Here is a 24,819-nt window from a genome sequence, read left to right as displayed (position 1 = left end):
CAACTTCTCCACTGCTTCATGAATAAACCCCTAAGAGAGAAATAAAGTACCAGCCAATCAGCTCCAGCTGCCATGTTACAGGCTGTGTTTGACAAATTACAGTTCGGTACTTTGGGGTCTATTTACTAAGCCTAGGAGAGCGACAAAGTGGACTGAGAAAAAGTACCAACCAACCAACCAGGTCCTGTGACATGGCAGATGCTTTATCTCCGTCCAAGGCTGGGTAAATAGATCACTTTATCTTTCTCCAAGCTTTTATAAACTGATACACCCCCCCCCCCCCCCCACCCTTTCACACCGCCAATGCCGGATCCCACCCGGGAATTGGAAAACTGGTCTTTCCCGGGAGTGATCCGGCATTGGATGCTGCTGCTGGCTTTCCCGACCCGGCAATAAGCCAGGCGGGTTGCCGTAGAGGGGGGGGGGGGGGGGCGGAGGCGGGGCTGGGAGCTGAGCCCATCGCTGCACCGCCTCTCCCTTTTGTAGAGAACGGGTCCGGGAGCCCGTTTACGCTGCCACTGACCCGGTATTCAACTCGGGAATAACACTGCTTTACTCCTGGGTTGAATTACAGGGTCAGACGACCCGGGGTTTCGACTATGGCTCTTTCACACCGCACGCCAACCAGCCATGTTGCCGGGTAAATACCTGGTTATTTGTGCGGTGTGAAACAGTAATCTCATATACAGTGTACAGATCTGTATAACATAATATTTAAAAAACTGAAGTACACTTATTTCTATTTTTTCATAAAAGCATAACGGCCTGCGTCTGCCCATTATCCAGCTGAACTAGAGTGAAAGTAATTTCTTAGCTTCAGTTAATGAACTCAAGCTAGTTACTGTATACACAGCTTTGTGGACTATATGGATACATATGATGAATTTCATAGACTGGACTGTGTGTGGTGTAGAACATCTACAGTAATGTAATTAGGTTAATCTCATATGGTCGACATGCATTAGACAGAACGTCAGGGTCAAAATGTCGCAGTCCTGGTCACTATGCCATCCTTATCCAAGGTGTGTATAACCAGATACTTTCAGCCAGGACAGTAGAGGACAGTTACACGGCCGTTTGCCGACACACCTCCTAAAACTCACACAAGCCAAGTCACACAAAACATCCTCTGCATGGGAGGCAGTCAACTTACTGGCAGTCGGAATCCTGACCGCCGCTGGAATGCCCACTTGGGTGGTGATCCACGCCACCACTCGAAGAGGAATATAACCCCGCCTGAAACATGGCGAGCGCAGATAGCCCGCAAGGAGACAAGCTGCGCTCACCGCCGGGACCCCGGCGTCGGTCTACTGACTGAGTTGCTGTTTTCTCGTTTTGCTCATTTGTTTATGTACGTTGTTAGGCGCTGCTGAACCCTTGTGGCGCCTTATAAATAAACAACGGAAATATAAATATAACTACAATAATTTCTCTATTGTTTTGATAACATTCCCCTATTGCATCTTAGAAAATGATAGAAGAGGATTTGTTACTATAGGCAACAAACCCAGTTTTTATTTCTTGAAGCTTTAGTAAATCTGCTCATTTCAGTTTGTTCTTCTGCTACAATCTACAGAATATAAACCAACTCAAAGAACTTACAGTATCTAGCAATACGTCGGCCCTTACACAAACCCTTTCACACCCAGCCACACTGCAGCAGTGGTAGACAGTAGGCAGATAAACACAGATGGAGACATTGGGGGTAATTCAGACCCGATCGCTCACTAGTGGTTTTTGCACCGCTGCGATCAGGTCAGAACTGCGCATGGGTATACACCACAACACACAGGCGAGTCGCACATGTACAAAGCGGTTTGTTGCTCTGTGATGGGTTTGTGCGAAGAATCCATTCGCACGGGCGATCGCAAGGAGACTGACAGGAAGAGGGCATTTGTGGGTGGCAACTGACCGTTTTCTGGGAGTGTTTGGAAAAACGCAGGCGTGTCCAGGCATTTGCAGGGAGGGTGTCTGGCGTCAATTCCGGCCCCGGACAGGTTGAAGTGATTGCAGCAGCTGAGTAAGTCCTGGGCCACTCAGAAACTGCACAAGATCTTTTTGTACCGCTCGGCTGCACATGTGATCGCACACTTGCACAGCTACAATACACTCCCCGGTGGGCGGCGACTATGCGAACGCAGGACTGCAAAAAACAGCTAGCGAGCGATCGGGTCTGAATTACCCCCATTCAACAAATGGAGTCCATTCTCGGACGGATTAGATGGGAGATGAGAGACACCTGTTATGCACAAGACAGCAATGCAGAGTGACACAGCTAAAGGACCCAGGGCCCTGGTGCACAGTCTAAGCCGGGCGCCCAGGTCCAGTATGCAGAAATACCGGTTTACTTGTTATTGGTTGGAATTCTTGCAGGATAAAGCGCTCTGCAGTGAAAACAGTAAAAACACCTATATCTGCTAAACAGATGATCACAAACACAGGTAGAATGGGATGCAGTCAATTTACCGACAATCAAAATCCCGACGGTCAAAATACCGACAGCAATTGACCAACGGTCAAAATCCCGACAAGGTCAAAATACAGACATGTAAAATGTCGACGGGTCAAAATGCAGACATGAGTTTTTCATGATTTTTTCATTGAAACCAACTTGTTCATACTTTACCATCCCAGTGGACCTGGAGGGGGAATATAATAGTGTGCCGAGCGCAGCGAGCCATGCGAGGGAATGCGGTACACTTATATGGTGTCCATGTCGACCTATGTCAACATACACACCCAAAAAAAATTAAAAACTCATGTTGGCATTTTTACCTGTCGACATTTTACATGTCGGTATTCTGACCTTGTCTGTATTTTAAATGTCTGTATTTTGTCCATGTCGGGATTTTGACCGTCGGTCAATTGCTGTTGGGATTTCGACCGTCGGGATTTTGATTGGAGGTATTTCATACCGATCCCGGTAGAACAAAGGCGCTATGAGCCTACGTTGCATATAAGGGCTGCGTCAGAGACACCGGCGCTCCAGTGCAGTTGCTACCACTGAACGCATCTCCGCAATTACATTGCACAACGTCGGATGTAGACCTAGGAAGACTCTTCGGAACATTCAGCTCTGACTGCAAACCAAATCCGCTGCTATAATTGTTTACATGCTTGTGACTTTCTGCCTGTGATATCGTTCTGTATCACATTAGCTGGCATCATTAAGTAATGTATTCTTTCCTATAGTAATTAGCTATTGTGCAAACTTTGCATTCATGTTTAGCAATTAAGACCTGTCAGTTCAGTGATCTTATCACAGAGTATCAAAGCCCTTGTGAAGAACTCCCATGGAAAGGCTTGCAGAGACAGGCAGACGGGGAACCGGCTCGGTCAGACACCTAGCTACGTTTGTGGAAATAGAATAATTCAGCAACAGCTGAGACGTAGCAACAGACATCACAGAGGGCCATCCATTAATTTGCAAAGAACAAGCACTGTGGTTTAGCAGAGTAGGAATGTCTTCATCTGCGTAATGTGAAACGTGGTATTGGGCTAATGTTTTGTTACAGATCACACATGAGATTTTCCAGATCTTGTTGGGACTGTATAGATTGGCAGACCCCAAAAGGTGTGGGGCTTCGCTAACAGTGGGTAGAACTTTAATCAAATGAGGTCAGGTGGACTGGTCCAGGTTTGGGCAGAGCTACTGCCGATCTTGAGTGGATCGGGGGGGCTGGACATTTTTGGCCTATTTTTAACGTCTAATAGGTGTAGGCAATTAGGTCCTTTTTTTTAATTTATTTATTTATTTATTGCATAGGTGGAACTGGACTTTTCACTATTTTTAGGGTCAATGGGGATTTGCCCTATTCAATAGCAGGTGAAACAAAGAAAAATAGACCCCTTGTGCGCTTAAATACTAATAGCAGCCCTTGGATACCTAGGAAATCATTCACCGTGATTCACAATAATGTAATAAAAACAAAATGGATGTGGCACCACGTGGCGCTAGGTTTATACCCTCAAAATAAAGGACCTTACACAATGGTGTCTGATTTGTTCTCATAGATGGTAAGGTTCATATGATGCATACAGATTTCTAGAATGCAAAAGAACACACAAACATAGTGCAACTCTGTTTTAACACCAAAAACACTTCAATCTGTATGGTCCCACTCACATAAGGCGGTTTTAATATTGCATGTAGATAGTCAAGGATGATGAAATGGCCACTGTACTCAGTGGGACGAGACTCCTTAATGGATGACTTAGAAAGAAACCGCTGAGGTTTCTATGTCCGTTCCTGATGTAGAAGGACCTTCGCCTGCATCTCCTGCTAGCTCCTGTCCCACGTTGTGCTATTGCCATTTTGTGATCCCTGGGGCTGGTAAAGTATTCAGTATCACTCCACAGATTCACCAGCAGTCGTTGGGATTTCGCAAGATCAGCAATCAGCAAGTCAAGCTGCGGCGGGCGCGTCGCACAACGTGGGACAGGAGCTAGCAGGAGATGCAGGCGAAGGTCCTTCTACATCAGGAACGGACATAGAAACCTCAGCTGTTTCTTTCTAAGTCATCCATTAAGGAGTCTCGTCCCACTGAGTACAGTGGCCATTTCATCATCCTTGACTATCTACATGCAATATTAAAACCGCCTTATGTGAGTGGGACCATACAGATTGAAGTGTTTTTGGTGTTAAAACAGAGTTGCACTATGTTTGTGTGTTCTTTTGCATTCTAGAAATCTGTATGCATCATATGAACCTTACCATCTATGAGAACAAATCAGACACCATTGTGTAAGGTCCTTTATTTTGAGGGTATAAACCTAGCGCCACGTGGTGCCACATCCATTTTGTTTCTATTCAATAGCAGGGCCGTTTTTTTGCCTAGGCTAAAAATTCAACAGGAGCAAAAAACATGTGGATTGGCGAATCCATGTCCTCTCACCTGTGCTGGTGAAAACACGGGCCGTTTTCGCTGATTTTGAGGCATTTTTCGCCAATGCCTTTTCACTCCAAAAAAAGGTGAAATTTCCCTTAAAACCGGGTGAAAATGGCCTTAATTGAATACGCAGTGGGGCGATATCAACAGCTCCAAGATTACCAGAGCAAATTGCAATCCCCCCAAAATGTTGGAATTAATGTGATATCAGCTTGAGAGCAGTATGTACCATGTATCAGATATATTATGCAATACAGACCTCTTATAACACCTCATACATAGAGACTTCTTATAACACCGGTATGAGTGAATACTTACCTCCTAGGACAGCTCATCTGATAGGAGCCATCCCAGCGAAGATCTGACTTTCAGATTTATGACCTAGTAAGCAGGAACAGACAGGTACTTAGCCATCCTGCAATACCATCAGGGAGGTGTCTTATTGGCTCCAAATCATTTCTGCAACAGGACAATGACCCCAAACATACAGCCAATAGCATTAAGAGCTATCTTCAGAGTAAAGAAGAACAAGGAAACCTGGAAGTGATGATATGGCCCCCACAGAGCCCTGATCTCAACAATGTTGAGTCTGCCTGGAATTACATAAAGAGACAGAACGATTTGAGCAAGCCTACATCCACAAAAGATCTGTGGTTATTTCTCCAAGATGTTTGGAACAACCTACCTGCAGAGTTCCTTCAAAAACTGCGTGCAAGTGTATCTAGAAGAATGGATGTTATTTTGTTGGCAAAGGGTGGTCACACCAAAGATTGATGTGATTTAGAGGTTTATTTTGTTCATTCACTTTGCATTTTGTTAATTGATAAAATTAAACCATTAACACTTCTATTCAAAGCATTTTTTCCACGCCTGCCTAAAACTTTTGCCCAGTACTGTACATTAGAGTTTATACACTAGTGACTAGTCTATTAATGTAAACCAGAGAGACATTTCCCCATCCAGTGTGTTATCATGTGAGAATAATTTCAGCAGGTCACCATGTTCACAGTATAAAAAGCCATAGTAATCCTAAACCCAGTCACTGTACAGGATCATGATCAGGCAAAACAAATCCTAGTCAGGGCCAGATTCCTAATCTTACATCATTGCACCCCTCTTGGTCTCTTCTTACTTGATCAAAGATCGGTCGAGCAGTGCAAGGCGACGGGCGCAGCGAGACATATCTGCAACGCGAGTCTCTCTTAGGACTTCTGGAGTAAATTTAGTAAAGCCTCAGTCTGCGATTGCAGCCAATGACATGGCAGGACTTGGCTGTGATTGCTGCGGGAGCCGTCCAACCACAAGATTAGCGAGTAGCTCCCGAGACATCCTGCGATGTGATCTACAATTATCCCTAAAGGGGGGTACTCACGGAGCGATATTCTAAGCAATCTGACTAGATTGCTTAGAATATCGGCAGGATCGCTCCGTGTGTAGCCCCCTCGGCGATAGCGATGCGCGGCCCCGCACATCGCTATCGCCGCTGCTAGATTGGCCTGCATGCAGGCCAATCTAGCGGGTCGCTCACTTCACCCGCTGGGTGAAGTGAGCGGCCCCCCCGTCTCCCCCCGCACGCTCAGCACAGATCGCGCTGTGCTGAGCGGCAGGAGAGATGTGTGCTGAGCGGTTCGCTCAGCACGCATCTCTCCTTGATCGGCCCGTGAGTACTGGGCTTTACTGTTACTTACATTGCTTCTTATCCCAACGGCTGCAATGTGAGTGCTCACACAGGCATCTTACACAGCAGAACATCACGCTGCTCCTTCATAAACAGGTGCTGACCATCCCATAAGGAGTTACAGCTCACCTTATGACAGGTACTGGCAATGCAGTGTCTGAATACGCCGGGTAATTAGGATCTATTACAGGAGGTTACAAAGCAGCTGTCAGACCGGTCACACAGAAGTAATGACAAAACGAAGTGTGATACAGTAGCTACTGCACAGAAAGCAGCACACATTATAAGTACATGACTCTAGAACATCATCATGGTAGGACGGCTTGAGTACAGGCCGAAAGGATTTAGGTTATGTTTAAAATTCTTTAAATGCACAATTAAATAGTGCACGTGGCATATAACACTACGTGCATCATTTCAAGTAAGTTTTAACACTCTCCCAACAGTATAATAAACTGCATATAAAGTCACGCTTCATCAGCGCTGACGGATACAGTATCATCTGCTTTTATGGAAATCCAATGAAACCAGAATTTATAAACATGCAGCCCCAAATCACTAAACGCAGCCACATTGGAAGTTCCATGCAACTCAGATTTAGGCCCACGATGCTCAACCTAATACTACGGTATAATGCACAATTACAGTAACAAAGCACCAGCCCTGAAGCTATAGCCTGAAACCTATACATACATAATGATACAAGGTTTAGGGTTCTGCAGGGCGAGGATGATTTACTTTAGAAGAGGAACGGTCACCCCAGGAATTTATCATCATCTGCAGACATGTGTTCCTACAATAACCGAACCGACAGACAGGACCAGCTAGAGAGGTGTCTGTCAGGGGAGGATGTGTGTAGATGATGGAACGCTCACAACCAAACCCTGAGGCGCTACCATGCAGGGGCTTTCATCTACATATAGGTGTCTTGTTCAGATAGAGGAGTCAGAAAGGAAGAGAGAGAGAGAGAGGTGGCGGGTCAAGAGAGAGAGAGAGAGAGAGAGAGAAGGATGGGGAAGAATCTGAAAGTGTGCAGGAGAGAGCAGTTCAGGGAGTGTGCAGGACAGAGGGGGCAGGGGGAGAGCGAGAAAGAGAGCGAGGGCTGGGGATGAGCCAGAGAGATGGCGAGGGGGGAGGGGGGGGAGCTGGGGTAGAATGAGAGAGAGAGGGGGTGGAGAGAGAGGAAGGAAGGGTTGGGAGAGAGTCAGAGGGAGGGAGGAGTAAGAGCATGCGCGGAGGCTGGGAGAGAGGGGTGGGCTGGGAGAGAGTCAGAGAGCGAAAAAAAAGAGAGGGGGGAGAGTCAGAGATCGAGGAAGGAGCGAGGGGGGCCTGGGGGAGGGGGGGGGAGAGAGAAAGAGAGGAGGCAGGGGGGAGCCAGAAAGAGTGAGGGGAGGGGCACAGGGAGAGCAAGGAGAGAGAGGGAGGAATGACAAAAGATGTGGGTGATATGACGAATGAAATAGAGTGTCAGTAGATAAGATGAACAATAGCGAGCAGGAGAGATAACAAGAGAGAGAACATCAGGAAACAGGATGAGAGAGAGAGAGCGGCGGGATCTATGACGAGAAAGACAGTGGGACAGATGACGAGAGAGCGGCAGGAAAGATGAAGAGAAAGATGACGCATTTTCTTTATGAACAAACAACCCTATAACTCATGACCGGCATACAAGTGACCTGTGCTATAAATCATCATGACCGGCATACAAGTGGCCTGTGCTATACATCATCATGACCGGCAAACAATGGCCTGTTCTATACATCATGATGCCCGGCATAAAAGTGACCTGTGCTGTAAATCATTATGACCCGGTATACAAGTGACCTGTGCTGTATACCATGACCGGCATACAATTTGGCCTGTGCTGTATACCATGACCGGCATACAATGGCCTGCGTGGGCTGTGTAACATGTCATTTCCGATTTCAAAAGTCACAACTTCCCTGCACTCTATGGTCAGACCACAGCTCAATGATCTCTCCTCTGTACCAAACAATTACTCATTCTACAAAGTAATAAAGAGGATCTGGGTGTTTTAGATGTTTCATATATAGATACATACAGCTAGAGTAATCTGCGTATGCTGTGCCTTCTATAGATCCAACTCCAGGGGTATTCAGCTAGCAAAACTGTGGCAGGGCATGCTGGGTTGTGCAGTTCCACAGCAGCTGGAGGGACGCTTGTTAAATACCCCTGTCCAAGTGTATGTGGTGCAAAACAAGCCAGAAATTCACCCATTGCCAAGATTAGCGCAGTTACAATTCCATTAAGGGAAATAATGCAAGCGCACTCATTTCCTTTACACCTGGAATAAAAAGCCACAATAAAACATGAATATACAGTATATACTATTACAGATGCTTTCATATTTATTTTATTACCAGCTTGTAAAGTGTCATTCATTTGGCTCTATTTTAGCTTTATTTAGAAAATCCATCTCTAATTTTGCATTACTGGTATAACGAATACCAAGTCCAAAAGGGTCTGAGAAAGTAACAAAGGAAAAGTAAAGTATTGTCTGCACCATCTCGGCATATGTGAGCTACATTGGCGAATTTTAGTTGTACGATCTCCTGAGAATAATATAACAGGTATCAATCGCTTTGAAGCTCTAAGTCAGGCCTGTCCAAACTGCGGCCCTCCAGCTGTTGAGAAACTACACATCCCAGCATGCCCTGACACAGCTTTAGCATTCTCTGACAGCAAAACTGGGTCAAGGCATGCTGGTATATGTAGTTTCACAACAGCTGGAGGGCCGCAGTTTGGACAGGCCTGCTCTAAGTGCTCTGCTAAAGAAGTAATATTTTAATTTGCTGACGTCTGAAATAAACTTCAAATCATGCGATGCAGCAATTTCATCGCCTCACATGAACCTCAGGCGCTGAATCACATCCATGCTCTGTATAGAGAGGAAATGCTCATGGAACAGAACACAGAAAGGGGTTTTTTTTTCACTTGATCAATTAATGGGAGGAAATTAAATCGCCATGTGTTTTCCTAAATGATTAATTGCATGAAGTCGCAGAGACCGAAAATCATCCATGCAACCCTACATCTTAATGTAATAACCAGCTTAATTAGATACGTCAGCTACTAAGCAGGTGTCCAGTACTCTGATAATATACTGCTCAGAATCTTCCAGGCCAAATATACAAAGTGGAGTGGCAGTGAGGTGGTGTCTTGGTGAAACCGTACAGTAAAGTCAAAGTTGTCTGAGGGTGAAAAGTATCAGCCAGACATAAGATCACTCAGGGGCGGATTGGGATGGAAAACCAGCCTGGGAAATTTATGGAGGCAGTCCTAATGGGGGCGGTGTCTGTTGAGGGGGTGTGGCCTGCCAAAGGGGTGGGATCACTCCTGATTCTAAGCTGGATGCAGTTGTGGCCTTGCTTGCATCTTTTGCTGCAGCATGCTAATGACGCTATAATACACTTCCCTGGTGTACATTCATGCAACCAAATGTGCAAGGAGTGAGACACCCACTGTCCGTGTGTACAAATGCTGCAATCATGCTTTGTGCATCTTTTTATGCCACCATCAGTCACAGCATTGAAACTTTCACCAGCCCTATGCTAGGTGCAGATTATCCAAGTATGGTCATCGATTCAGTGTCTCCGTACGCAACCACGCTCAGCAACACACTTGCACTATGATACATCTGTGTGTTATTAGCCAACCCCCTGTAACCACCTAGGAATTCCCATACATTTCTAATACACGACTGCATGCATATGAATCTGTACTACAACTCTGCACAAACTCCATCGGGACGCGTGCACGGTGAAACTCAGAGGCATGTGCAGACAAAAAACTTTGCAAAAAATAAAAAGCACATTGGCCTCCACAGGGGAAAAAATAAAAACACTGCTCCATCACATTATTACACATACCAATGCCTCTATCTGTACTAGTTATACCAGGCATGCCTTTTAGCACACTATTATAGCAAGTCTATGCACCATACTGTTACACATACCAGTGCAGTCCCTGTGTTCTGGGACAACCACCGGCCTCCTCTACACAGCCTGGCCCTGCTCCCAAGCTAATGGCACCCGATAGGACCCGGTAGCCGGAGCCATGACAACTTCTGGTTTGTGCCTACTGCTCCTTCTGCTCAGTCGTGTGCACCATCTGCTGACATTCCCTCAGCAGCAGCACCAAACATACACAGATCACCTGGGCTGATAGCGCAGTCAGAGCCGGCCCTAACCAATTTGATGCCCTATGGAAAATTTTGGCTGCTGCCCCCTAGCTCCACCACTGACCCAGCTCCCCTCTCCGTTATGTCAGAGAGTAGTGTCCGTTATTCACATTATACCACACAGTATTGCTCCTTATACACATTACACCACACAGTATCGCTCCTTATTCACATTACACCGCACCGTATCGCTCCTTATACACATTACACCGTATCGCTCCACATTCACATTACACCGCACCGTATCATTCCGTATACACATTACAACACAGTATAGCTCCGTATTCACATTACACCGCACTGCTTCTTATACACATTACACTGCACCGTATCACTCCGTATTCACATTACACAGCACCATATTGCTCCTTATACACATTACACCACCCCGTATCACTCCATATTCATATTATACACCTGTATTGCCCACACAATCGTAGTAGTGCCCCATAGACATATTGCCCATAGAGTAGTAACACCCCATGCACATTAAGCAGCACTGCCACTATGCCACACCGTAGTGGGGTCAGTGCCCTGTCACTGTCTCCCTCTCTGTATCACCTGGTGTGTCTGCTGCCACAGCTTCTTGCTCCACAGTGTGGAGTGTAGAAATGACGGGAGTGGAGGGAGGCTGCAGCGGAGGTCAGTGCAGGGAAGGATCAGAAGGGCCTCACTGAAGGAGCCAGGACTGACTCGGGAGCAGGCACCAGGCATTGGCTGCACAACGTTCTACGGGCGACCCTGCTCCGCAAACAGTGAACGCCGGGTCTGCAGGACCACATGGTTATTAGAGCCGCTACGGTCCTAGCGCCCGCCGACTCTGTGGAACTGCGGCACACCTCCTCTGAACAAAGCCACGCCCAGTGGCAGGCTCAGTCAGCTAATGCTGTCGACCGGAGCGCTGGCCTGGTATTGGGGGGATGCACGGCCACTGATGGGACAAAGGGACCAGCCAACCAGGAATTGTCCTGGTGCCCCAGCATCCCAATCCGCCCCTGAGCTCACCATATATACATACATACATACATACATACATACATACATGGGCATGGTATCAGGATGCCGACAGTCAAAATATCGACAGTGGTATCCCGTAGCTCAGAATCCAGATACCAAGGTGGTAAAAACACTAGCCCTAATCCCCAAACCGCAGTCTGAACCTATGCCCCTTCAGCTGCCTATCCCTCCCCAGTGGTGCCGAAACCTGAGCCTGACCCTAACCCTCCCAGGCGGTGCCTAACCCTAAGTGCCCCTCCCCGCTGCCTAGAACGAACTCCTCGACCCCCCTGCAGCCTACCCCTAACCTCCTCCCGCAGCCTAACCCTACCTTAACCCTCACCCACACAGCCTAACCCCAACCTAATATTATGCTGATAATACAATTATCTGCTGGTTGGCCCCATAACTCATTTAAGGGCCCATTTATCAAATACTTTTAGCAATTTAAAACCTGTTCCGTATGATACATGGTGCTCTAGCCAATCAGCTCCTGTCACGTTTTCGAAAAAAATAACAGTTGAGAGCTGATTGACTGGAACACCATTTATCATACGCAACAAGTTTTATATAGCTAAAACTTGTTGATAAATGGGCCCCTTAGTATGGCTTTGTAGCCTGACCGGAACAGTGCAGTTGTACATAGCCATGTAGGATCTGGGTATTGATTTGTGTGATCTTATCTGGGCATATCTAAACGTTCTGCCGTCAGGCGGAGAGAGCAGATCTGACTGCTATGGGGACCTTACAGTTTTGTGAGCCAGAAACATCAGATGTGTGCACATAATTCTCTATAGAGAGACCTTGAAAACGGGATTACGGGATGTTGGCCAATAATGTAACAAAGTATGTGCAAAACAGGAAAAACTATTTATTATAAGAAACCTCAACAAATGTGTGGTGTCAAAGAACATGGAGACCGCACAGCGTAAATGTCTACAACAGTATATAGTGGCAAAAGACACAACCCTTAACTTACATACAACTGCAGTATGTAAGCTACACACACCAGAGGCAGCCATTGTTAAATAGAAAGTAACTAAGCAATTCACTAGGGACGGGGGACATGACTGAGGTGTTTTGCCTTGCCCAGTTCCCACTAGACCCTAGTGAATCAATATTCACTCAAAATGACTGTGTCTACTGTGTGTAGCCGACACTAGAGGCAGCCATTGTGGGCGGTTGTTATGTCGGCCTACAGACCGCATGTTAATATGGATTCAGCCCATCAAATGGCAGCTTCATTTGTGTGTATGACACAGAGTTCTTGCTTCATCTAAATAGAAACTAAAGCGGCATCCAGACAACACTGACATTGTTTATTTATATGGTGCCACAAGGGTTCTGCAGCACCTAACAAAGTACATAAACAAATGAGCAAAACAAGAAAACAATGACTTACAGTACAAATCAATGTAGGAAAAGGGGATGTAGTTATGTGACCCCTACATCCCACCAACTTGGCATGCCGACTAGCAGGGACTATTCCCACTAGTGGCGAGCGCAGCGATCAGTGCAAGGTGCTTGTTGCGCTCCCCCCTTCCGGCCATCTCGATGGTCATGCATACCCAATCCTAGGAAAAGTACATGGTATATAAACATTTCTGCGTCAGGTGACAGGACATTGAAAAAAGCATCAGGGTGGCAGAAACTGAGGATTAGGGCCTGTTGTAGGGAGCATGGAGAAGAAACGTGACGTAACCACCTCACTACCTGCGGCCAGGCTGCTCAACAATAGGGATTACTCTGGACACCAATAATCCACTGATCTGGGACGGATGCTGCATATTTATATGCAGCCGCTAGGATTTGCAAGGCAGCCGGTGGCCATCTCACTACTAATCCAGACGGCAATGACATTGGCATATTTTCACACTGCCGCTGCATACAGATTCGCAGCTGGAAATGAATCAGCATACATCTCTGGACCAGACCCTTACTACCCTTATTTTACTCATAACACGAACACAGAGCCCAGATTGCTTTCAAAATAAGCAGGTGAAATGACCTCAGTATTTTGCAGGTAATAATCGTGGTACTGCTATTTATACCCGTGCAGCAAGTATAAATCCTTTATACCCCTTTCCATGCGGTAGCGCTCCTCTAAATACTAATAGCGCAAGTCTCTAACCAGGCTCTTCCTTCCCGGCAATAATCCACACATATAAAAGGAGCAAAGACACAATGCGCACCAGGGCTCTGGTGTCTATTAGAAAGTGTTCTGTTTTGTGTTTTCCTCAGTAAACCGCAAATCATTGTGAGTGCATTTGTGGATACAGCTGGCAGTGTTTGCATTGTGTGTGGAAGGGAGTCTATCAATGTCTGTCAGGCACAACCCAGGGATACAAATACAGGTCATGCAGCCTGCGTGTGGCAACATGTAGGGTTTCTCAATGCAGCTTCCCTGCCCACTGATCTGTATTGCTAATGGCCTGACCCTGCCGCACAGGATATTCTACCTCCCTCCTCCTCCTGTTCAGTCAGGAGAAAAATGTGGTTTAGGTTTGGTGCCCTGCAGCATATTATTACCATAGCTGAGGTGACCATGCCTGATGCAGGCCATAGGGTTCTGTTTTAGGTGTCCCACTTTCGTTTACCCCTTGTCTGCTAGAGACCGTGCACAAGCAGACGGGATACGGTCTGAAGATCGACAGTGTCTAGGTCGACAATGTTTAGGTTGACCACTATAGGTCGACAGTCACTAGGTCGACAGGGTTTCTAGGTCGACATGTGCTAGGTCGACAGGTCTAAAGGTCGACATGAGTTTTTCACTTTTTTGGGAGGGGGGGGGATTTTTTCATACTTAACGATCCACGTGGACTACGATTGGAACGGTAAAGTGTGCCGAGCGAAGCGGTAGCGGAGCAAAGGCACCATCCCCGAAGCATGGCGAGCGAAGCGAGCCATCCGAGGGGACGCGGTGCACTAATTTTGGATCCCGGTCACTCTACGAAGAAAACGACACCAAAATTTTTTTTTCCCTCATGTCGACCTTTAGACCTGTCGACCTAGCACATGTCGACCTAGAAACCCTGTCGACCTTCCATCCATGTCGACCTAGTGACTGTCGACCTATAGTGGTCGACCTAAACATTGTCGACCTAGATACTGTCGATAAAACGAACCACACCCAAGCAGACTCCCTAGGAGCCAAAGCCTGTTCTTTCAGCATTCCCAGTATCCAGTCTAAAACAATCTTCCAGGGATACATAGGATCTGGGAACTTCTGCCTCCACCCTTGTTTTGCGGTCTTGTTTATACGGTTCCCATTAAGTCTGGTGCTAGATGTCTGTCAAGCTTCCTGAGGACATCTTCACCACAAAAAACTGAGGAAACTTGCAAGGGGGCCTTTGCGTGTATAGTACTGCCAAATCTATCCAGCATATAGGTTACCTTAATAACATAGGGCCAGATGTACTAAGCCTTAAAAAGTGATACAGTGGAGAGTGATAAAGTACCAGCCAATCAGCTCCTAACTGCCACGTCGCAGACTGTGGCCCCCATTTATCAAGCCATGGAGAGTGATAAATAGCACGGTGATAAAGTATCAGCCAATCCGCTCCTAACTGTCATGTCACAGGCTGTGTTCTAAAAATGACAGTTAGGAGCTGATTGGCTAGTACTTTATCACCATGCAATTTATCACTCTCCAAGGCTTGATAAATCTGGGCCTGTATTTGAAAAATGACAGTTAGGAGCGGATTGGTGGGTACTTTACCACTCTCCACTACATGCTTAGTACATCTGGCAGTTTGCTACATAGGAGCCAGTTCCACAAGAGCCGGCGCAGCCCCATACCATGTCCATGCATGGAATACTGCAGTCATATGGGTGTGAGGTAATGGGAGCACCCCCAAACATTTTTTTATTTTTTTTTAAAGTGCGCTCCTATCGTATTATACCCGGGAGAAGGGTTGTCATGAAGACTTACTTCTCTGTCAGCCCACAGAGACTTCCCAGAGCAAGGGAGAGAGACTGCCAATTTGTGGAAGACAGAGACTGTGCTCATACAAGAGAGTGAATATAGAGACTAATTCAAAAGAGATCACGCACGAGAAACCACTTGAGCAAGGCAGAGACTGTGCTAGTGCAACAGTGACTATCCCAAGCAAAACATGCCGGAGAGACTGCTTGGGCAAGGGATAAATGGAGAGTTTAACTCTGCTCATGCAAATAAGACTGTCACAAACAGGCCAATGCTAAAGAGACTGACTGTACAATGTATGGGTGTGGTTCATCAAATCGACAGTGTCTAGGTCGACAATGTCTAGGTCGACCACTATAGGTCGACAGCCACTAGGTCGACATGGATGGAAGGTCGACCGGGTTTCTAGGTCGACATGTCTAAAGGTCGACATGAGGATTTTTTTTTTTTTTGGGTGTCGTTTTCTTCGTAGAGTGACCGGGATCCCAAATTAGTGCACCGCTTCGCTCGCCATGCTTCGGGCACGGTGCCTTCGCTCTGCTACCGCTTCACTCGGCACACTTTACCGTTCCAATCGTAGTCCACGTGGATCGTTAAGTATGAAAAAATTCAAAAAAAGAAAAAAAAAAGTGAAAAACTCATGTCGACCTTTAGACCTGTCGACCTAGAAACCCTGTCGACCTTCCATCCATGTCGACCTAGTGACTGTCGACCTATAGTGGTCGACCTAAACATTGTCGACCTAGACACTGTCGATCTTCAGACCGGATCCCACAATGTATACCAGGCATTTACTAACAAATTGCAATCCGCCCATACCACCCAGACACTTGATGTGAAATACGCAGCAGTCGGATGTTTGCAGAGTGGATGAAAACTCACTTGAGGCATCTTTGAAACCCACCCAACACTCAGAGGCCTGTGCAACATGTATCCGAATTACTATTTAGAGTCTGGTGTCTATGTTCCATGCACAGCATTGGAATAATCCTGTAAGGGCTCAGTATTTTAGTTATTGCAGTTTTAAAAAGTTGGCCCTTGGGGCGCCCATGATGTTTTGAAAAAGAAGAATCAGCCCTACTATGAACATAATGAGATATAATGACCGTTCCCTCTCAGTAACTGAACATTGTTTTTCTATAAATTGTTGATCTAGAAAAGCATTACTTACTGCCAACAGGCAAGCAGCGCAAAAACATAAAGGAAATAACGCTTTCTTATTTTTTTCAACAGTCTTTTTTCCCAATAATTTTTCAAAAATATTCAACAAAGCCAGATTTGTGCCTGATTCAGAATCACATCTGAGATTTGTTTTGTAGTGTCAAGTGTCCGAAGCAAACAAGAGCATCTCCATAGATCTATGGGCTACTCAGAGCAGCAAGGAAGTCAGCTGCATCCCCACTTGCGGATAAATGGGTGTAGTCGGGATGTCACACTTAAGGGGATATTCAATTGTTTGAAAAGTCAGTTGGGTGTCTGTTTTTTCCTATCTAATAGACAGGAAAAAAACAGACACCCAACCGACTTTTCAAACATTTGAATTCCCCCCTTATAGTCTGTCATGGGATTTTGTCAGAACTGCATGCTACTCGGAGGAGAGCGAACTCAGAGATCCGTTGCCTTCAGATGGACCTACTGCACCAAGGATAAGGCTGAGGTAAACGCTGTTGACAGTGATGAGGGCTGCACTCACAAGCTGACGTATAGGGGCAGTGTGCATCCCCATGGACGCGGCCAACACAAGTGGAAATTTGCCGCTGTGTGAGAGCGCAATGTTACCGCAGATGTAGGCAACTGTGAATCAGGATCTTTGTCTGTACAGCCAGCCTGAAATCTCTAAATGCTTCAGCTACTAAGATACATCAAAATACTGAGAATGAAAGGTCATCCATTAACAAGAGTGCCACCTAGTGGCGAAATCATCAAAAAAAAAACCTGTAATCAATATGCATGGTCTTCCTCAGTAAGAAAGTGGGGTTAACACTCCAATGGGGTTCTCACCACTCACCTCACCAATAGCTGCCACCTACTCAGCTCCCCAAGTAAACTCTTATCCAATCATCTTTCTTCACCTAACTCAAACTCTAATTAGATTATAAACCCAAAACCCCAGGCAGATTCACATGGAGAATACATCAAGGGTAGCTAAGGGGGTAAAACATGTGTATAGTAGTTAAAGCAAAAATTGAGAATGGTTCTCTCCCCCCCAAAAAAAAAAAGAAATCAACAACTGTACAGTATGATGAAGTTTAGGTTACAGTAATACATGCAAGAAGCAACCTCGCCGTGATGTGCACAGTGGCTGCATCACCAGGAGACCTTCTCAGGCGTGGATACTGCTGGATGGAAATGCACCAGGATCACAGGTATTCCCAGGTGTCAGCTAATCCAATGGTGGTGCCTGAAGCAACATTCTGAAAGCGGATCCCCTGCTCTAGAGAGACATAGGTCACAGCCACTCATAACATTAATGCGAACGCCCCCTGAAAAGCGATACCGGCTTTGTTTATTATTCTTCCCAAGTAACTGAAGTCTCCGGTTCTCTGTCACCATTTGTTGTTTATAAACCCGAATCCCACACTTCTGAAAAATGAACTGACACCACACGATCCAACACGGCTGAAACAAATGTATATCTCTGATCTCTGGAACGTGACCTGGGTCATCTATATTCACAGCGGTTGCATCTAGTGCCAGTAATTAAGGAAGAGTACAATATATATATATATATATATATATATATATATATATATATATATATATATATATATATAGACGGATATATATATATATATATATATATATATAGATATATATATATAAATATAAATATATAGATATAAATATATAATTTATTTATTTTTTAAAGGTCTGAGCATAATATGAAGTTCCTGCCCTTGCAGAACCTCTCTAGATACCAACGAATCATTATTCTTCATAGCCGTCCCTCTGATGATGCATTTGGCTATATCTGACCTAGCAGCCCTTGCTCAGAACCAGGAATAGCTCCATACAGAAGTTACTTTCACATCTTACATCCTAATTGTTTACCATGTCCCGACATCTTTATCCTAAACGAAAATATGGCTACCAAATTTCACACCAGTTCCATCAGAAGTCTATGGATGCATTGACAGACTGGCACTCAGAATTTCCAGGTTGTCCATTTCTCCACCCCAGTGTATTGGTACCATCGTCAGGGACACTTAGGGGTAGACATACTGTACTAACGTTTCTAAAAATGTTCCCAGAGCAACCAATCAGAATCAAGATACCAATTCTTTCTTACATCCTAGAAAACAAATGACAATCTGATTGGATGCTAAAGGCAATACATCCACTTGTCCGCTTTAGAAGCTTTAGTAAATCTACCCCTTAAGGTAGGGCAAAGAGGGCACAGGGCCAGGATTTTACTTTATTCCACCACAACAGAAGGTCTGTATGGTCAGATTATTACTTGCTAACTTGATATATTAGCTAATAGAAGCCCAAACCAATCACTAATATAAATAACAGACAATAAAAATAGGTGTTTTCTTTACACCCCAAATATATTCAGCCACAATCCTATTGTATGCCTCGTATTCACTGGTTGCAACACGGGCTGCCTTCAGAGGTGATAACGATGGTGGTGGACGCAGTCCATCAGTCCTTAATGGTCCAGAAGAGAAACTCCAGTAGCATGCTATGAAGTGGGTTGAAGCAAAATGGCCCCAGCAATAGTTTTAGCTCAGGCATTGGGGTATGGATGCCAGTTAATAATTTGGAAGCTAAAACCAGCTCTGTAGGCAAATCCAGTAAGGGTACTATGGCAAGTACAACAGACCAAATATAGTTAGATGTCCTCTGGAATGTAACACGCCAGTGAAAGACGACTTTATGGCTTACACAGCCATTAACGTCTCTCTGTGAACGTGCGGTGCCATTTCTACATATTAGAAATATAGGTCTTACAAAATATCTATAGGGGAAAAACTAAGATCTCTAAGAAGATGTGAAATTCCACTCGCTGAAAGTCAAATGGACCCCTTTTAAAATAATAAATATAAAGTCCTTTATTTCTGGATCCACATAAAACTCAAACAAAAACACATTCAAGTCTCGATCGTCGTCTGATTAAACAATTTCATGGGCCAAAGGCACCCGACTGTCCCACTCAGACTGGTTTTCTTGGTAATTACTGCATCCTGCGTTCCTGTAATAACCTTTTTTATTCTCCATCGGGAAACCTTGTGGAAAGGTTCCAAGGTCAAACCATCCTCTCACCGGAGAAACTGCACTAATCACCCAGCAAATGAACAATGCGCGGTCACGTGGCGAGGTTTCGGGAGACGCCGATCACTGTCTCATTATGCAGGATACAGGACTGAGGGAAATAATCTTATTCTATTGTGTCTTTAGACACCTCGGCTTGTGTTTGATGCTGTCAGCATGATTAAAGTCAATGACAGATAAATTGCCATGTTATCTCCGGAGCACAGGGCACCCCACAGAGTACAATGCAGGGGACTGGGAAAGGAAACTAAACTACCAACAGTCAATCTCTGTAATCAGAAATACCCTGAATCTAATCCAATACTGTACAGTGGCTGCTCAGCTTCATCACATTGCTCAACCAAGACCATACAAAGGGTTGCTAGCTATATAATACATACACTATCATCTACACACACATATATTACATATATAAAGATAGATATATATATATACACACACACATATATATATATATATACACAAAAATTACCAAAAAGATATAAATAGATAAGCAACTACCAATATATGAGCACAATAGGTAAGTATTCTCCGTGCCAAAGAGCTTACAATCTAATTCTCATGTAGCAATATCATCAATATAAAATATTAAGGCCCTCCCCCCCCCCGCCACCCACCCAAAAAAAAAAGTTCTGCAGAAACCATTTTCCATCACATAAGGTTTATTAAACCGAGATTTCCTGAAATGTATCGCATTCAACCCAGCACCCGTGTGACACAGTGCTAACAATGATGGCTTGTTTATATACATCAGGGGAAATATCCCAGACCAAGGGTCATAACCTTTCTTTCCGTGACCCAGATTAAGTCTGGGGGATAGTTCCTGGACCTACGCTTCAGTCAAATGAATAATATTTTTTTCCTTTTAATTAACGTACTGTTCGATAGGAGACCTATTTTAATAAAAACAGTAAAATTGGCTTGGAAATGGAAGTACTTGTAGTTAATATTGGGATATAAAATGCGGAGCAGGATAAACTGCCTGGAGCTTCGGCTGTTTGGCAGAAGCCCATTAAGTTATGAATCTCAGTCTGTCTATTGACATCTTCTAGGTGGGGAACGGAGAACAAAACAAAAACAAAAAAAGTGATAAAAACCACAAGACCACTTGTAAACCCTCAGCTGAGTCTATCCTGCAAATGAAGCCTCACCAGAAGACATTGGACAGAGGAAGGGGGATGGGATATAAATTCCAAACAAAGATGAAGTACAAGAGGAAGAGACAGTACAGAGACCCCTGAAGAAGGTCACCTCCACAAGACAAGTTCTGCACTGTCACCAAATCTCCCTGTTCCATAAAATAATAGTTTATTTACAACCACTATACAATAACTGCACTGACACATCACAAACTTACTGTGCAACTTGTCACGTTACAGCTCAGAACAGTCATCTGTCAGTATTACCAGTCACTCCGAACAGCACAACTCATCACAACAGCATCATACAATATCCAGAGTTTACATCTTTACAGTAATCCATCAAAAGACTAACCAAACCACAAATGCGCAGCCCGACTATAACATGTAACGCAACGCAGCCCGCAGGGGTTCCCCATCCTTTCACTGCCGAAGTGCAAATTTAGACATTTCACTCTGTATTTTGCACATGTACTAAGCAGTGCACGAGGGACAGACAACGCGTGGATAGGGGATTCTGCTATAGCCGGAGAACTGTAACTGACTTCAAATTCTGCACCAAAGTCAACTTCAGCAGAACGCAGGAAACCACAAGATGAAAATCAGAGTTAAAAGAAATGAATGCGCAGACGGTGAAACAGGTTGCTTAATAAATGAAAAGGACAAACAAGGGAAGCAGAGATACATCCATCCAGCTGACACTGCAATGAATCAATGTGCAGATCACTCATGCCATGATAACTTCTTCGTGGAGGAAATAGCCCACCACTCTAATACAGACCATCGACGGAATGTACGCCGAACACTGTAGCATTTTCTGACAACAAACTATAGGTGTCACACACGTCTGCCAGCTTAGAGGAAGGAACTTGTAGCTAGCGAACAACAAGAAGCAGCATGTCTCTGCTCACAAATAAACTCTGCACAGGAGCTGGGCAGCCAGCAGAGACGCATACTGTATCAGTATATAGAGAGGAGGACTCACCCATTGTTCTGTGTCTCCGTATCCCTTCCACATGCTGCTCACCCAGACACACAAATGAAGCAGCTTTCACAACTGTAGCAATGTGCTGCTGAGGGATGTGGGAGGATCACCAAGTTCCATATGAAGATGAGACAGGCCATTTGGGCGTGTTGTGTTGTGTGATGGGATTTCTTTCTTTCTTTCTTTTTTTTCGTTGTTGTGGTTTTTTTAACCTCCTTCCTTCTTTCTAAGTGTTTAACTCGCCTTTTGGCATTCAGTCACACCAGGCAAGCCTGGCCTGTGGGAACCTGTGGCTTCTCAGTCTAATGTGCTGACCACCCGCTGCTCAGGGTAATTGCCAGAGGGGATCACAACTTGGTGCCACAAGATTGCAATTTAGGAGGGGGAAAAAGAAAAGAAGAGGCAGCAGCACAGAGGGCAAGAGAGGGGCCCGACCCCAACACACACATATGCGGAATAAACAAAGACAAAGTGACACATTTTACCTGTTTCTGACCATAACAACAACAACAACAAACACAAAATAATAATACCAACACTACTGCTCATAAGAACAACGATGATAATAATAATAAACATAATAATAATAATAATAATAATAATAATAATAATAATAAATTATGTGATAGAAATTAAATTGTGTGCATTTTCTTTTTTTCCAGAGTTTATGGAAAAATCAGAACTTTCGGCTTCCCCTTGAGTACTGACCACAACACACTATTAAAAAAAAAAAAAAATTAAAAAAGAAAAACATTCAATGCTACCGTTTATTTCACGTCAATTTCTTCCATCATTCAGAAGAGTTAACGCCTGGTAGGATATAATAGGGAACTACGGGAGTGACCATGTGCTTTTCATGCAAGTACAAAGTTCAGTTTAATCTACTTTTATTTTCTATACTTTTAAAGCCCATATGTACAAGCAGGGCCAGTGCTTGGGTTGTGGATGCCCTAGAAACCCCCAACCTGTGCTGCTCACCCCATCCCTGCTTCTTACTCAGGGGCAGATGTATTAAGCCTGAGAAGTGATAAAGCAGTGATAAGTGCAATGTGACAACACACCAGCCAATCAACTCCTAACTGTAAATTTGTGTGTACATGTGGTAGGGAAAATAGATTGTAAGCTCCACTGGGGCAGGGACTGATGTGAATGGGCAAATATGCTCTGTAAAGCGCTGCGGAATATGTGAGTGCTATATAAATAACTGATAATAATAATAATAGGGGTGACCGGTAAGTGGGCATGCACCTTGCAATGCACTACTAGTGTTCACGCTAGGCTGTTTTAGCAGGGCGCCGCGCCCTGCCAGATTTTATTAAGGCAAAATCCATCCTGCTCTTTCTGCGGCACCCTGCTAAACAGCCTGCCCGCTTCCTGCTCTCCCAGCGTGTATAGATGCCGTGCGCATGCGCACAGCATCCATTCACGTTACGGGAGAGAGCTTGGGGGAAGCCCAGCACATCCGTACGTGCTAAGCACGCCCCCCTTTAGTGACGCTGCCGTCCGACCATGCCCCCCCTTTAGTGATGCCGCCGGCCACCCACGCCCCCTTTAGTGACGTCTGCTGGGGCCACACTGCCCTCTCTAAAGACATATTGGAGCCACGCCTCCAATTTGCATAGCCACGCCCAGTTTTCAGACCCGTGCACAAGTGCCCCCACAGACCGGCGCCCTGCCCTCAAAAATTCCTAGGGGGAACACTACACTACTATAGTGACAAATAAGTGCAGCGTAATTGTGCACAAAGGATCGAATAGTTCTACTAATCACAAACAGCTTCTCTCCAGAGCTGTGAGGTCGGGAACAATGCCGACGCAAAGCCGCCTGGCACGCGACGTGGTGGCATCCAAAAACCTATATGCACTAAACTCCGCTGAAACTTCTGGTTGCTACTAATGTGCTCAACTGCAACAGTTTGTTAAAGCCATAGTCCATAGGTACTGGAAACAAGGGAAGTGCGGCAAACTGAAGAATAGGACACTGACAGCCACTGTCGTCTGCACTGTAACCAGCGAAGTCCTAATGAGGTATAAAGACATCTCTATTATGATATGTAAAGGAACGCATGGTAGGTCAATAAAAATATGAACACAAGTAGATTGGTAATATTTAACGATATTGACGTCAATCTCATGGAATGATCACACAAAAACAAAAAAGCCACCTACAGATATTTTTTGTTCCATCTTAGACTGAAATACTAAATGAGGCCAGGCGCCTTACCTACCTCGGCAGGACTCACACTGCTGCATGCATGGGCTGTACTCTATGCCATCTAAGCAGGGCAGACAACAAACCATACAAGAGAACGTGGCATCAACAGTGAGGGTAAGTGGCCTTCAGATTAATTATGAGTCCTCGCTGGCTTATAGGATAAACCTGATAACAGTATATGGTCTGAGATGAAGGATCGCTTCTCATGGCTTCAGAAAAAGAAGTCACGGGCCGGGTGTAATGTCGTATTAGTTCGGCGGACAAGCTCAGATATTTTGCAAAGTGCCAATCACTTACAAGTGGGAGATGTATCAAAGCTTGGAGAGAGAAAAAGTACCAACAAACCAGCTCCTGTCACTTTACAGGCTGTGTTTGAAAAATTAGTTAGAAGCTTCTCTCCAAGCTTTGATACGTCTCCCCCATAGATCAAATATTTCATCCAACAGAAAATAAGAATTTACTTACCGATAATTCTATTTCTCATAGTCCGTAGTGGATGCTGGGGACTCCGTCAGGA

The 24,819-nt window shown here is 45.0% G+C and overlaps 1 protein-coding gene across 11 annotated transcripts in view; it reads right to left on the bottom strand.

Annotated features, from left to right (window-relative positions):
• Window positions 1-24,819, bottom strand: part of TIAM1 (TIAM Rac1 associated GEF 1) — a 482,294-nt gene that overhangs the window by 187,908 nt on the left and 269,567 nt on the right. Inside the window, exon 1 of one of the 11 annotated variants that reach the window (XM_063956408.1) lies at window positions 22,089-22,187. The exons of the other annotated variants lie outside the window; for them this stretch is intronic. The gene's annotated coding sequence lies outside the window, so the exon portion shown is untranslated. Of the gene's footprint in view, window positions 1-22,088; window positions 22,188-24,819 lie in introns of those variants that run through there. 11 annotated transcript variants of the gene reach the window in all.

Source organism: Pseudophryne corroboree, chromosome 2, assembly GCF_028390025.1.
Source record: "Pseudophryne corroboree isolate aPseCor3 chromosome 2, aPseCor3.hap2, whole genome shotgun sequence".
NCBI lineage: Eukaryota > Metazoa > Chordata > Amphibia > Anura > Myobatrachidae > Pseudophryne > Pseudophryne corroboree.
The sequence above is the reverse complement of the archived record's forward strand: the minus strand, read 5'-3'. Positions and strand labels throughout refer to the sequence as shown.